The 14,062-nt window shown below is 43.8% G+C and overlaps 1 protein-coding gene across 2 annotated transcripts in view; it reads right to left on the bottom strand.

Annotated features, from left to right (window-relative positions):
* KLHL5 (kelch like family member 5) overlaps nucleotides 1-4,037 on the bottom strand; it is a 94,547-nt gene extending 90,510 nt beyond the window's left edge. The window contains exon 1 of one of the 2 annotated variants that reach the window (XM_070791307.1): nucleotides 3,639-4,037. The gene's annotated coding sequence lies outside the window, so the exon portion shown is untranslated. The remainder of the gene's footprint in view (nucleotides 1-3,638) is intronic. The other variant, XM_070791308.1, reaches the window with a different exon arrangement.
* Between the last annotated feature and the right edge of the window lie 10,025 nt (nucleotides 4,038-14,062).

Raw genomic sequence — 14,062 nt, 5'->3', positions numbered from 1 at the left:
ATTCAGACTATGTTAACTCATGGAACTATAAAGTCTGCTTAGTTGTAGTCCAAAAGACCATCCCAAGATTATTCTCCTTCTCCTCTTTTTGGGTACAAGATAGAATTACATTTCCCCTCCTCCTTGAAGCTGGGTTGCAGTCATATGACTTGTTTGGCCAATGAAATGGCAGTGGAAGTTATGTGTGTCATTAAAAGTCTTTAAAAGCCAATGTGCAATTTATCACATCCTTCTCCCTGCCTAATAAATGTGGAAGCAGGTGTTAAGATGAGCCTCTGACGATCTGGGGTGCTAAATGACTACTGGAACAGAGCGCTCCTGCTGACCCTAACTGGACACTTAGCATGACTGAGAAACAATCTTTTGTTGTTTTAAACCACTAAGATATGAGGGTCTTTTTTTTTTTTTTTACCAAATAAATGAAGACAATGAATACCTTTGGCCCTCAATTTATCTTCAGGATGGTAACATTTTATATAGTATTGAATCATTTCTAGCCGAGTGTCCCCAACCTCTGGGATCTAACGCCTGACGATCTGAGGCAGGGTTGATATAGTGATAATAGAAATAAAGTGCACAATAAATGTAATGTGCCTGACTTATCCTAAGACAACACCCCCCACCCCGCCCCCCCGCACGCTGCCCCATCTGTGGAAAAACTGCCTTTCATGAAACCCATCCCTGTGCCAAAAAGGATGGGGACAACTGATTTATAGAATACTTTCTTATAGAAAGTATTATCTAAGTCTCCTAAGTTATTATCCTAAGTCTCCAAATTCAAACACAAGAACTGAGCGGAGTCAAAATTTTGGACTAATCCCTCATTCTCTCAACTCTCACTACTTGCTATCTGAAACTCACAGGCCAAATATATTTGGATAGGATATTTCTTGCTGTTCAAACTCTTGCCATCTATACTCAGGAATGGAAATAATTTATAATAAAGGATTCTTGATACATTGTTTCATTTGGACTCTTAAAGCTGTTTTTCCACTACTCAGTACCTATTAGACTCTCAACATTCATTTAATGAACTGCATACTGTCATCATTCTAATCTTACAAATAAGGAAACAGATTCAGAGAGGTTCATAAACTTACTGGAAAACAACCCTGCGCATTAATGGCACAATCCCAGATTTTCTGGCTCCAAATCCCTTTCCATTATGTATCATGCTTTCCAAGATGTCTTATAGCTACAGAATTCCAGGTTTGACAGTAATAGTGCCAGTAGTGTTTGGAATAAAAAGCAAATATTAATAATGTATCTATATCCAAGAATAATTAAAATCATCCTTTAAGGGGTTCTACTTGCCTAAACCTAGTTTAATTCAAGATCCCAAGTTCCCTGAAGCACAGAACAACAGGAAGAAGTTCTAGAGATCATTTGGTCCAACAGGCAATTTGCAGAACAACTGTAAAAGAACTCTGGGGGAAACTAGCCTTTTCCTTGATGTAAAATATTTTAAAATTCTGGGCTACCTAGGTGCCGCAGTGGTAAAGAACCCACCTGCCAATGCAGAAGACACAAAGAAATATTGGTTCAATCCCTGGCTCGGGAAGATCCCCTGGAGGAGGATATGGCAACCCGCTCCAATATTCTTGCCTGGGAAATTCCACGGACAGAGAAGCCTGGCAGATCACAGTTCAAGGGGTCGCAAAGCGTCTGACACAACTGAGCACATACACACATTTTAAAATCCTGACTTTTATCTTTACTTTGGCTCTTAATAAATTGGTAAACCTCAGGCCCTTTGCTCTCTCCTTCTTATCAAATCTCAGCTGTAAGAAATATTCACAAAGACTGCTTGAAGGATAAGCAATCCACCCACTTCTACAGGTTCAGTGGTTTTCAATTCGTGGTCCATATCAAATAAATTTGGAGAAGGTCACACAATACAGCCCCCTTTACGAAAGTAAACTAACATTAGCCAAGAAACTGAGGGGGAAAAAAAACCCTGAAATTTGTTTAAGCCAGTTATCTCAAACTTATTTAAGCTAAAATCTTATTTCAAGAAATAAACTACTGATTTCTCATGCCTCAGAATACAGTTTGGGAAATACTATTCTAGGTAACTCTACACGTTATGAATGGATCATTATGAAAGGCTTAACACCTTTACAGAACTTACCTTTAGAGTCTTACTATTGCTCTATACTGAAGTACATTGTTATCCAAAATTCATCAGTTTCTGTAGATACCTTAAAAATGTTGTCAACTGCATCACAACAATCTCTTTTAATTAGGCCCCATGAGAAACCATTCCTCTCGGGCCTAATTATTGGAAAATGCTGGGCTTAGGCAGAAGAATTGGTCTGTTTTTATCTCAGAATTTGAAATACACTGAAACTTACTTTATTCCTCTCTCTCTCTCCTCCCCCTGGCTGCTAGCGATGTTCAGAGCCAAAACTGTGACTCGCCTCTAGTACAGGATCTCATGCACTTGGTGTTATCTTACCCTTGACTTTTTTCCCTGCTCTGCTTCAACTTTTCATTTAATTTTGTTTCACCCCACAGTACCATATGGACATTAAGTTGCTTTAAATCATTTTTGGAACTATTATACACATCAAGTTCTATTTTCTTACAATTTCATACTGATTTCTCCCTACCTGTCCCAGTACCCCGAAATATCAGTGTCACCTTTGTGTAAAAGTATTCATATAGCTTTGAGAAGCCAACAGAACATACACATTTACAATACAGTCATATTCACTATGCTTAAAACCAAAGGAGGTCATTATTGGTTTTTCAGCGGTCTAATAACCAAAAAGACTTATTAAACTGTTTTTTAAACGGAAGGACAATTGCCATTTATTGGGTACCAGTAACTGCTAGGCACTTAATACACAACACTTTCGTATTTTTTTTTTTTAAAAAGCAAAGACATTGGCATATACATTATCTCTGGAAAAATGCGCAAGAAACTGGTAATACTGCTGGGTGGGGCGAGACAGCGTATCTCTTCTGTACTGTGAATTTTGTAAATGTATCATTAAAAAAAAATTTTTTAATGAATCGATAATAAAGACGGCAGAAATGCTTTACTCTTTAATACACCAAACTTTCTTCGTCATGTTTTGATCTCTGGGTACGACTGTGAAATGCCTAAATGAAAAAGTTTCAACCAGAACTGAAATGCCTAAATCTCTGAGAAAGTTTCAACCAGACACGCTGGTTTTTCTTGAAATAAAAGTCTCTTTCTTATTTTCCACACTCCCAGGGTGAGGCAATTACTCAGAAACTTAGCTTATGGTAGCCTGAGGGTAACGAGGGGAAAAAAAAATCCAGAATGGTTTCCAGTTAAGTTTTATTGGTAGAAGAGTAAGGGGAGGAAGCACTGATTCTGGACAGCAGCCCACGCCGCAGCCCGCCGGCCACAAACGCCGCGTCTAGAACTTTGCATAACTCGAGAGCGGCCCAAACGCCGCTCCGGGCTGGCGACTGAGCGGCGGGAGGCCGGACCCCGGTTCGAGCCCCGGGAGGTCCCCGCCTGGCCCACCCTCCGGAGCGAGACGCCCGGGGCCGCCTCTCCGAGGGCCGGGCAGGAGGGTCGCGTGGGGGCGGGGAGCGGGCCTCGGTGCGCGGCCGACCCGCCGCGGCCCCCTCCCCGGCGCCGAGGAGGAAGTCGCACTTACCGCGTCGGGCTCCGGAGGCGGCCGGGGGTCACGGCGGGGCGGGGCGGCCAGGCGGGCGGAGGGAAAGCAGGAGGCGGGGGCCGGCGGGCCGAGGAGGAGGATGCTCGGCCCCTCGGGCGCCCCCAACCCCTTCCCGGTGGCCTCACGCCCGCCGCCGGCCGGCCCGGGGCGGGCCACTCCTCCTCCGTCAGGCGGTGCGAGGCCAGGGGGCGAGAAACTCGTCAGGCAGCGCTGGAGGGGGCCAGCTGGCGGTTGGGGGTCGGGGGCCCGCTAGCCCAACAGTCCCGGCGCGGCGCTAGCAGCTGCCTGCCCCGCCCCCTTCCGCCAGGCTCCGCCCCCCCCTCGCCGGCCCGCTAGCCCCCGGAGACCGCCGCTGCCGCGGGGTTGGTGGTTTCCCTTCTGGTTTCCCTTCCCCCCCGGCCTGGTGCGCGCCGACGGCCTGGGCAGTCGGGGGAGAAGGAAGGGGAGCGGCGGGGTGCAGCAGGGGCCGCTTGTGGGGGAGGGGGACGTCAGGCTGGGTGGGGCTCTGGGGGAGGGGGCGGGGCGCGGAGGACCTGACAAAGATTCCGGTTGTTCCCTGCCCCTTGAAACCGGGATAAGGGAAAATTCCTGGGGGTGGAAGTTTAGGAAGAGGTCCCTCTGCAGGGCTGGAAGGCGATCAGAGAGCCGGGCTGTGTTGTTGTTGTTGGTTTTTTTTTTTTTGATTCCTTGGAGGACAGGACTGTATTGTCCTAAAGCTTTGGGGGAACTCACCAAGAGTTGCCTCTTTTCTCCAGACTCTCTACCCCTTCCCCATGCAACACGCTGGTAATTATTGCGCCCCATAGTGGGTTTGTGGATACGTGTCATGATAATTACGATCCTCAACTTTGGGGTCATAATCATTGTTTTCTAATGGTGGGATAATAGGAATTCCGCTGAAGTTGGTTCCTTCTTCATTCCTCTAGCCAATATATATTAATGCATGTATTTATATATATAGTGTGTGTGCGTGTATGTATATATGCCAGGTGCTGAGAATTCAGTTTATTCAGCGCCTGTATCCCAACACCAATCGAAAGCGCTTCATATGGCTTAACTCAATCAGTCTTAAGCAAAGCAGCTAAGGTCCCTGCACCCACGGAGCTCATGGTGGATAAGGGAAGGAAGAGGCCCCCTTAGTTTGTCTCTAAGTGTTGTGTAAAGGAAATGTCCACTTGGTTTCTGTTTTCAAAGTAATGCGTCTGTTCATTATTTTGAGATTTAGTGCTCCTGTGATACATTGTCATCCTGTCCGTGAGGTTGCATTTCGTCAGTCCTCCCAAAATGAAATTTGCACTGGAGATCTTTAGTGTGTGTCCATAATGAAAACCCAATGCAAGCAAATGGTCCAGAAGACTGATGGGTCAAGTCAACAGCAGAACAACTTGGCCAAATTGCGTTCGTGGCAACAGCCTGGGGTGGCTGCGAGATTTAGGGATCTATTTTTGTACACCCCCACTTGGGGAAGTGGTTAGAAAAACCAACAGAATGTAAAACACTGAGGCATTGATATGGACTGCTAGTTCAAAAGGAAGTGGATGGGCTGATTTTAAACTGTTACAATCAGGAAGAGATACTTTATAAAATCCCAGTGAGAGCTCCAACCACAAAGCACAGGATGCATTTTTTTTTTTTTTAATCAGAGCCACCTGGAAGAGACTCCCCACTTCCTCTTTGCAATCACACCTACATGCATGGATAAAAATTACTTGAATAGCATTGTCTTTAATTACAAAAGACAGCTGTGAAACCCCCAGTTTGAATTTTTGGAGCTGAATGCTATTTTTCAGCCTTCATTTGACTTCTCCGTGTTAACATTTGTGCACATTCACAGCAAATGACATTGCTCTCATAGTTTTGTTTCCTCTCATCATTATTTGTTGTTCAGTTTTGGAAATTTAATTCAGTCTTTTGGGTTTATAGTGAGAAAGGCTAGAAAAGCATTACAATCAAATCAGATTACAATTGTAGTTGTAAAAAGAAAATGAATCCTAATTTAAGAAATAGGAATTCCTTCTCCTTTATTTCATACTAAATATATTGTTTGAAGTCTATCAAAATTGGGAGAGGAGTACGTCTATATTGCCTATATTATCACCCTGCTTGTTTATCTTATATGCAGAGTACATCATGGGAAATACCAGGCTGGATGAAGCACAAGCTGGAATGAAAATTGCCGGGAGAAATATCAATAACATCAGATATGCAAGTGACACCACCCTTATGGAAGAAAGCGAAGAACTAAAGAGCCTCTTGATGAAAGTGAAAGAGGAGAGTGAAAAAGCTGGCTTAAAACTCAACATTCAAAAAACGAAGATCATGGCATCCAGTCCCATCACTTCATGGCAAATAGATGGGGAAAAAATGAATCAGTGAGAGACTTTATTTCCTTGGGCTCCAAAAATCATTGCAGATGGTGACTGCAGCCATGAAGTTAAAAGACGCTTGCTCCTTGGAAGAAAAGCTATGACAAACCTAGACTGCATATTTAAAAGCAGAGACAAGTTTACCAACAAAGGTCAAAGCTATGGTTTTTCCAGTAGTCATGTATGGATGTGAGAGTTGGACCATAGTGAAAGCTGAGCACCAAAGAATTAATGCTTTTGAACTGTGGTGTTGGAGAAGACTCTTGAGGGTCCCTTGGACTGCAAGGAAATCAAACCAGTCAATCTTAAAGTAAATCAATCCTGAACATTCATTGGAAGGGCTGATGCTGAAGCTCCAATACTTTGGCCACCTAATGTGAAGAACTGACTCATTGGAAAAGATCCTGATGCTGGGAATGATTGAAGGCAGGAGGAGAAGGGGATGACGGAGGATGAGATGGTTGGATGGCATCACCGACTAGATGGACATGAATTTGAGTAAGCTCTGGGAGTTGGTGATGGACAGGGAGGCCTGGTGGGTTGCAGTCCATGGAGTCGCCGAGAGTCAGACATGACTGAGTGACTGAGCTGAACTGAAATCTATTCTCTTTGATTTACTAATTTTGTTTTCAGGTTATTTGTTCCACCACCCCAATGAAAGCAAATCAAATATATATCCCTTATGACCTGACATCCTGCTGTTGGCCTCAGCTGACAGCATGCTTACTCTCAGGCTGTTCCCCACAGTGGATTTCTTTTCTGCCATCACACCAAGCATTTGCCAGTGAAGTCTTTGCATGTCTCTGTTTGAAACACTCTTAGCCATACACACGACTGTCTCCCTTTTCCTTCATGTCACCTTTCCTGACTGTGTTATGTAAATTTGCAAACCATAACCTCCACTCCATCTCCTTATTTCTCACCACTTAGCACTGCTGCTGCTGCTACTGCTGCTGCTAAGTTGCTTCAGTCGTGTCTGACTCTATGCGACCCCATAGAGGGCAGCCTACCAGGCTCCCTGGTCCCTGGGATTCTCCAGGCAAGAACACTGGAGTGGGTCCACTTAGCACTACCTGACATTTATCTGTTTCTCTGCTCCCACTAGAATATAAACTTCAGGACAGCAGAACCTTGTCTTTGTAGTTCACTGTTACATTTCCAGTGTTGTCTGTCGCATAGTAGATATGTGCGTGCATGCTAAGTCACTTCAGTTGTGTCCAACTCTATGCAACCCTATGGACTATAGCCAGCCAGGCTCCTCTGTCTATGGGATTCTCCAGGCACGAATATTGGAGCCGGTTGCCATGCCCTCCTCCAGAGAATCTTCCCCACCCAGGGATCTTATGTCTCCTGCATTGGCAGGTTCTTTACCACTAGTACCACCTGGGAAGCTCCACATAGTAGTTGGTGGTGGTGGTGGTTTAGTCACTAAGTCATGTCCAATTCTTGTGACCCGTATACGTGTGAGCCTGCTAGGCTCCTCTGCCCATGGGATTTCTCAGGCAAGTATACTAGAGTGGGTTGCCATTTCCTTCTCCACATAGTAGATACTCAGCAGCTATCTTTTGAAGGAATGAATGGCTTCAGATAGGAAAGATAGGTTGTATTCCTTTTTGTAATGGCCAAAGGGCTTTCATGAAATTTATCTTGTAACTGGGGTCATCTGACTTAGACATATTAATGAGGTCTCAAATGCAGCCTGGTTTTATCGTATTTAAAATTAGAATTAGAAAATGGTAGTTTTTAACCTCTTATTCTGGCAATATACTAAGAAACAGGAGTTGAAGCATTCACAGCTAAGAATTTATGGTAAGATCTTACAACTTGGGCCATAAATGGATCCATAGAATCAGAGAGTAATAATAGATCAATAAATGCTGTCAAAGTCTTAGTATTTTTTCCCTGAGATGATATAGCAGCAATCAGAAGTGGAATAATTGAACCTAAAATGTGATTACTCTACTGATAACTTGATAAATGGTGCCAATACAATGTCCTTTGAATGCTCAAATGATTTTAGTTGAGAATAATCATGATAATAATAATAATAATCAGCCTTGGGATTTCTTTGGAGGGAATGATGCTAAAGCTGAAACTCCAGTACTTTGGCCACTTCATGTGAAGAGTTGACTCATTGGAAAAGACTCTGATGCTGGGAGGGATTGGGGGCAGGAGGAGAAGGGGACAACAGAGGATGAGATGGCTGGATGGCATCACTGACTCGATGGACGTGAGTCTGAGTGAACTCTGGGAGTTGGTGATGGACAGGGAGGCCTGGCATGCTGCAATTCATGGAGTCGTGAAGAGTCAAACACGACTGAGCAACTGAACTGAACTGAACTAATCATGAGAGGGAAGGTGACAATTAATGTTTGAATTTAGTTAAGGTGTAGTACTGATAGCAAACAACTTAATCCTAGTGTATGGATGCACTTAGTAAAGAAATGGTTTTACTTTTCATTTTCTGCTCTGATTATCAGTTGTGTGGGTGGGGAGGATTAAAAGCTTAAATGTCATTTTATGTAGTATCTATGTGCAAAATCTGGATCTCACAAATGGGATTGCTTTTAGAGGCTTTAGGATTACTTTTAACAGTATTGTTGTTCTCCTTGTTTTGACATGAAACAGCCTCCTGTTTCATGAAAATACATAGTTATGTCCAACTCTATGCAACCCTATGGACTGTAGCCAGCCAGGCTCCTCTGTCCATGTGTATTTTCCAGGCAAGAATATTGGGGTGGGTTGCCATACCCTCCTCCAGGGGATCTTTCCAGTTATAAGATAAATTTCATAAAAGCCCTTTGGCCATTATGAAAAGGAATACAACCTATCTTTCCTATCTGAAGTTATTCATTCCTTCAAAGAATAGTTGCTGAGTATCTACTATGCGGGACTTCCCAGGTGGTGGTGCTGCTGCTGCTAAGTCACTTCAGTTGTGTCCGACTCTGTGCGACCCCATAGACGGCAGCCCACCAGGCTCCCCTGTCCCTGGGATCCTCCAGGCAAGAACACTGGAGTGGGTTGCCATTTCCTTCTCCAATGCATGAAAGTGAAAAGTGAAAGTGAAATCACTCAGTCGTGTCCGACCCTCATCGACCCCATGGACTGCAGCCTACCAGGCTCCTCCATCCATGGGATTTTCCAGGCAAGAGTACTGGAGTGGGGTGCCATTGCCTTCTCTGCCCAGGTGGTGCTAGTGGTAAAGAATCTGTCCGCCAATGCAGGAGACATTTCCTCCTATGAAAATACACAGCTTTAAGAGGTCTGATTAGATCATACTCCTGGAAGGAGCCTTTCCAGGGTGGGAGGAACATGTGGCCAAGTAAATCCAACCCAAAGTATGTCCCCTTGAATTTTACCTCAGATTCTCATTCTGATTTCTCTTGGTTCCCCAGGGCAATTCACTCCCCCTTTTAACTTGATGCAAAAACAATGAAAGTCGCTCAGTCTTGTCTGACTCTTTGTGACCCCATGGACTATATAGTCCATGGAATTCTCCAGGCTAGAAGACTGGAGTGGGTAGCCTTTCCCTTCTCCAGGGGATCTTCCCAACCCAGGGATCAAGCCCAGGTCTCTTGCATTGTGGGTGGATTCTTTGCCAGCTGAGCCATGAGGGAAGCCCAAGAATATTGGAGCGGGTAGCTTATCCCTTTTTCAGCGGATCTTCCCAACCCAGAAATCGAACCGGGGTCTCCTGCATTGCAGGCAGATTCTTTACCAACTGAGCGTGATGCAAACACCAAAATAAAGAAAAAGTTCCCTTAGTGCCGGGAGCCGGCATATTGCATATTGAGTGCATATTGCATATTGAGTGCAGCACTTTTCAGGATCTGGAATAGCTCAACTGGAATTCTATCACTGCCGGTAGCCAGCGTGAGGAACTCCGCCCATGACAAAGGTCATGAGGAAGGAGGCTTGGCATACGCAAAGGCGGGATCAAGCCTCAGGAGTCTCCCTGGAAATTCTCGAGCAATCTACCCCCAAAACCAGAGTCTGCCTACTTTCTGCTTTGTGCTTTCACCTACACCTCTGACTTTACGGGGGGCTGTCCCCCACTACCTCTCTGAAAAAAGTTAGCTTACAGCTCCAGTTAATAATTCCTGGGTGTGACAGTGTTTAACCTACAAACTCCTTTGGAAATCCTCTAGCCTGCCTGAATAGGTTTTTCCGGCCACATGTGATTGTTCAGAGCTTCCCAACTGTGAGAGGCAGGAGATGTTCTAAACTGTGTAAACACAGATTCTTTTGAATAGTTAAAAGATTGATTAGAAATTGTATTGGTGAAGGGATTTTCACTTGTTGGGCCAATGTTTGCTGCTAAGTTTCCATATCCCTTACCTGCTGTGTCCCTGGCAGTGTATTGGTTAATATAATTGGTGTAAGTAGTAGCTTTAATGTTTGTAACCTGGGACCCTTGAGTTAATTCTTTTTCTTGTTGTAGCCCACCACACCTTTGCTCTGTAGGAATGCAACTTTATCTAATGCTTCTGGAGGGTGGCTCCTGACCAATCACCTTTAGAGAAAAATAAGTTTTCTGAAGAAAAGGTCTTAAAATGTTAACAGGCCTCTGGGCCAGAAGATGATGCAAATCACCTAAGCTTTTGCATATGATAAGTTTGCAGGAAGAAAGCCTGGTTTGCTGCAAGACTCTACCCCTTCCCCCATTATCCTCTGTGCATAACTTAAGGTATAAAAACTACTTTGAAAAATAAAGTGCGGGCCTTGTTCACCGAAACTTGGTCTCACCATGTCGTTCTTTCTCTTACCTTCTGGCTGAATTATTCAGCCTCTTTTCTACACTGAATTTCCTCACTGAGCTATCCTTATTTCAGCCTCTCTTCTCCACTGAATTTTCCTACTGAGCTATCCTCATTCTATTACTCTTTATATCCTTAATTAACGTTTAATTAAGCAATTGTTTCCTGATCTTCGCCTACGCCGTCTCTCCTTCGAATACCCTGGTTCAGCCGGGGCTGGTCCCCGGCAGGTGGCGCCCGAAACAGGGACTTTCGAAGGTAAGCTCCCCAAAGCAATCAGAGCCATCAGCCCTATTGCTCCCCGTTCTCGGAACAACTGGGTGACCAGCCCTCTTGTTCCCCCACGGAGCAGTTTGGGTGACCAGCCCAACTGCTCCTCCCTTGGAACAGTTTGGGCCATCAGCCTACTGTTCCTCCCCCGGAACAATCTGGGTCACCAGCCCTATTGTTCTTCCAGTGTTCGGGACGGCTAGGACCCCACTCAAGGGTGCCGCGGACCCCCCTGTAGGATAGACAGGGCGAGAGGAGTGGGAAGTGTTGAAAGTGTTAAAGAGTTAGACTTAGAGAGAGAAAACGGTTTCTGAAGTTAAAAGGCCAAAGAAGAGCCTGATCTTTTAAAAGCTAAAAGCTTTATCTTCTATTATACTTAATTTTCTGACATGGGTAACACTGAAACTAAGAATGGCAACTCTTTATACAAGTAATCTTGAAACTGTTAAAGAGGCTACTGTTAATTTAGATACTTGGGTGAAGGTAAAAAACAACTAAAAGCTTATCCTATAAATATGATTAAAAATGTTCTGGACCCTCGTCATGAGGCTGTGGGATAGTCTATGGGAGAGGCTATAGCGGTGGATGGTAGTGGGTCTCCACCTTCTGCGCAGATCATATTTTCTGCCATTGACGAAGAAAAGGAGGGAGACTGTGCTCTACCTCCGGAGGAAGGAGAGGGCTTACAGGACGCTGCGGCCGGGCGCCCTGGCGAGCCCCCTCCCCCTCTACACAAACCTTTAAAAATTTATCCAACAATTTCTGATTTAAGGCGACTACTCCACCTCCGCTTGCACCTCCCAGGGCCTAAAAATTCCCCAGTTTACATCCAAAGTCTCCCAGAGCATTGCCTAAAGCTAAAAAAGATAAAAAAGATTTCTTTCAAACAAAGGAGCTTTTTTAAAAAAAATACACAATATACAGAGCCTGCTCCTTGCAGAAAACCCCCTCAGGGGGGCCTCACCCAAGCAAAAAAAAAAAGAAAAACAAACAAACAAACAAAAAAAAGTGAAAAAGAAAAAAGGAAAGAAAATAGAGAAAGATCTAAAGATAGAGAAAAAGCTAAAGAGTGAAAAGGAGAGAGGAACGGAGAAGGAAGGAATCAGGAAACGCAGCAAGATAGAGAAAGGAAGTTAAAAAGGAGATAACAGAGAAAAAGATAGGGAGAAAGAAAAAAAAAAAAAAAGATTAGGGAAGAGAAGAGGGTAAAGGGAAAGAAACGAAGGAAAGAGAAGGGTAGCGAAAAAGGAAGGGGGAGAGAAAAGTGAGAAAAGCAGGAAGAGAGGAAGAGAGAGAGAGACTGTAAGAGACGCTGTGACCAGGTGTCCTGGCGAGCTCTCCCTCCCCCCCACCCCCACTGCACAAACCTTAAAAAAAAAAAAAAAAAAAACTTATCCACCACTTTCTGATTTAAGGCCATTGCTGCCGCCTCCGTTTGCGCCTTCCAGGGCCCAAGAGTTCCCCACTTTGCCCCCAAAGCCTCTCAAAGTGTTGCCTAAGCCTGAGGAAGATAAAAAGTTTTTTGAACAGTGGAGATTTTAAAACAGACTGCGTGCACAATATGCAGAGCACGCTCTTTGGAGAAAACCCCCTCAGGGGGGGTCTCACCCAGGCTAAGAAAAAAGCGGACCCGGTAAGGGGATTTAGCAACAATTTTAACCCCTGACTTGCGGTTGCTCCGATTCCAATGGGAGTGGCTGGCCCCCTGCCTGAGGGTATTGTAGGACTTGTGCTAGGGTGTAGCTCGCTTTCTTTTCAAGAAATTTCGGTGGTATATGGTGTGGTAGATTCTGATTATATTGGAGAAATTATAGTTTTGATCTCGCCGCCTACCAAAACTGTGCAAATTAATAAAGGTCAAAGAATAACACAGTTTTTGCTTTTACCTTATTATCAGACAAGAAAAACTTGACTTCTCAAGCTAAGAGCCACAGAGTATTTAGATCTAGTGATCTAGCCTTTTGGGTGCAGGAAAGTACAGCTCCAAGGCCTTTAAAAGATCTTTTAATTCAAGAAAATAAAATGTCAGGGCTATTAGACACAGGAACAGACGTCTCTTAACATTGCTGGGAAAGACTGACCCAGCTCCTGGCCAACACATACTACTGAAAATGAGTTGAGATTAGAAAAACTGGTATGCGGGGTGGGAATGCTGTAGAGAAAAAGGTGAGGGAGTGTTTAAAACCTTGAAGAGTAGTGAGTTTCCTGTTGTTGGAAGTATTCAAGCAAAGATTAGATGGTTGCTTGTCATCTAAAAAGCTATAGATCAGATTTAGGTTACAAAACGATAACTGGAGAAGCTTATAAACATGTTGTGCAACACCTCTTTACTTACTTCTCATATTTAGGTCGGCCAAAAGTTTTAAAAAACTGATAATGCCCCTTTGAAGCTGCGGAGAGATTGTTTACTAACTTTAAATGATTTCCAAAAATTATTAGGGGACATTAATTGGATATGCCCACATTTAAAACTGACTACTGCAGATTTAAAGCCTTTATTTGATTGCTTAAAAATTGATCCTAATTCCAGTTCTAAGAGAAAGTTGACTAATGAGACAGAAGTGTATGAGACTTTAAATGATCAGTTAATTAGGATTAATATTACCAAAAGATGAGATTAAATTATTCTTGCCATAAAACATACACCTACAGGGTGATTGTGACAAAAAGGTCCATTGGTTCCATCTACCATTGACCCCAAGAAAAATAGTTTTATCTTATTCCCGCTTGGTGGCACAATTAATTATAAAAGGAGGAAAAAAGAAGTGTGGAACTTTTTAGAAAAGAAGTAGCAAATATAATAATTTCACTCAATAAGGATCAACTGCAAGTCTTTTACAAAATAGTGATGATTGTCAAGTTGCCCTGATAGATTTCAGGGGTCAAATTTTGTTTTATTTGCCCTCAAGCCCCCACAGTAGTTAAAAGTTCAAAAATGTTAGATTGGCAGTTTGAGGATACCTGTGGAACTTTCCAACCGTATGTAGTTCCTATGCTCCACTTTACCCTG

This window comes from Bos indicus, chromosome 6 (assembly GCF_029378745.1).
Source record: "Bos indicus isolate NIAB-ARS_2022 breed Sahiwal x Tharparkar chromosome 6, NIAB-ARS_B.indTharparkar_mat_pri_1.0, whole genome shotgun sequence".
NCBI lineage: Eukaryota > Metazoa > Chordata > Mammalia > Artiodactyla > Bovidae > Bos > Bos indicus.
Note: the sequence above shows the minus strand (reverse complement) of the source record. Positions and strands in the feature narration are given on the sequence as shown.